General features: G+C 44.1%; 1 pseudogene; it reads right to left on the bottom strand.

The window, feature by feature from the left end:
- Positions 1-254: 254 nt before the first annotated feature.
- LOC113900735 lies at positions 255-910 on the bottom strand (annotated as a pseudogene).
- Between the last annotated feature and the right edge of the window lie 862 nt (positions 911-1772).

A 1772-nucleotide genomic window follows, 5' to 3' on the forward strand; every position in this document is an offset into this window, starting at 1 on the left:
ATGAGATGGCGGGATGGCATCACCGACTTGATGGACGTGAGTCTGAGTGAACTCCGTGAGTTGGTGATGGACAGGGAGGCCTGGCGTGCTGCGATTCATGGGGTCGCAAAGAGTCGGACACAACTGAGCGCCTAAACTGAACTGAACTGAAAAATGCTGATAATCATTTCAACATATGAAAGTAAAACTATTAAGCTATAATTTGTATAGTAGTTACATCTCATAAAATACTAGAAAAAATTTTAACAAAAACAAATGGTTGAAAAGCTTTATGGCATCTTTTTTTAAGGCAAATGTATAACAAATCATGTTCAAACACAAGCTAGTTAATGAAGAACTTTAGGTTCAAAGGGCCATATATTCTGCATCCCTAAGAAACTGTAATCAGCTTCTCAACGTGGTTGAGCATTTTCACATTGCATTTTGCTGCCACAAAATTAGTTGTACATTTTTGAGTGTTGATCTATCACTAAAAGATTTAAGTTAGGAGACAGAAAGAAAATGTTTTGTAACTGTATTAAAAAAAAAAAAATCTGTCGATGAACAAGGAGCCAGGTGTCAGTTTCCTATGGGAGGAACATTCTCACGGAGGTACTGGAAGGCCAAGTCGGTCCACTTCATCTCTTGTTCTTTAACAGATTCTGTGGTGCCTCCTTTGTCCCGTTCAGGTTCACGAAGCTCATTCAGTGGTATTGCAACATCCTCATGAGGCAGCTTGTCTTCTCGCCAAGCATCGCCAAACTCAAGATCCTTCCAACTCTCTGTACTTCACTGTTCATTCTCTTGCAGCTTTGATCTTGTCAGACCTCTGTATTAGAGCTCCGTAAACTTGTAGTTAAAGAAGGCAATGGCAACCCACTCCAGTACTCTTGCCTGGAAATCCCATGGACGGAGGAGCCTAGCTGCAGTCCATGGGGTTACTAAGAGTTGGACACGACTGAGCTACTTCACTTTCACTTTTCACTTTCATGCATTGGAGAAGGAAATGGCAACCCACTCCAGTGTTCTTGCCTGGAGAATCCCAGGGACAGGGGAGCCTGGTGGGCTGCCATCTATGGGGTCACACAGAGTCGGACACGACTGAAGGGACTTAGCATAGCATAGCACCCCTCCTTGATGTGGCAGCTGTCTTGAAAAAAACAGCTTTGTTCTCAGTGTGAAACTTCACTCCCTGTCTCTGGATGGTGCAGTTAGTTCAGTTCAGTCACTCAGTCGTGTCCGACTCCCCGCGACCCAATGGACTACAGCACACCAGGCCTCCCTGTCCATCACCAACTCCAGGAGTTTACTCAAACTCATGTCCATTGAGTCAGTGATGCCATCCAACCATCTCATCCTCTTATCATCCCCTTGTGCTCCTGCCTTCAATCTTTCCCAGCATCAGGGTCTTTTCAAATGAGTCAGTTCTTCACATCAGGTAGCCTAGAGTATTGGAGTTTCAGCTTCAGCATTAGTCCTTCTAATGAACATTCAGGATTGATTTCATTTAGGATAGACTGGATGGTGCAGAGCAGACCTCTGCACCTAGACTATAGACCTGGTCTATACTCTAGCCTCTCAGGGGGTTTCTTGAAAACTGAACCAAAGCACTCATTCTGTCTTGCCTAACTTGAAACTCAGGACAGAAAAGCAGAAAGCATTGGCCTAAAACAGTATAAGGCAAGCCAACAATCCACAAATGCCTGGGTCAAAAGATTACAACTGAGATACATCTAAGGTCTATGATACAACAGATCATCTAAGGACTGGGAGAAAAAGCTGAGGGTGGGGAG

The sequence above is a fragment of the Bos indicus x Bos taurus genome, chromosome 11 (assembly GCF_003369695.1).
Source record: "Bos indicus x Bos taurus breed Angus x Brahman F1 hybrid chromosome 11, Bos_hybrid_MaternalHap_v2.0, whole genome shotgun sequence".
NCBI classification, from domain to species: Eukaryota; Metazoa; Chordata; class Mammalia; order Artiodactyla; family Bovidae; genus Bos; species Bos indicus x Bos taurus.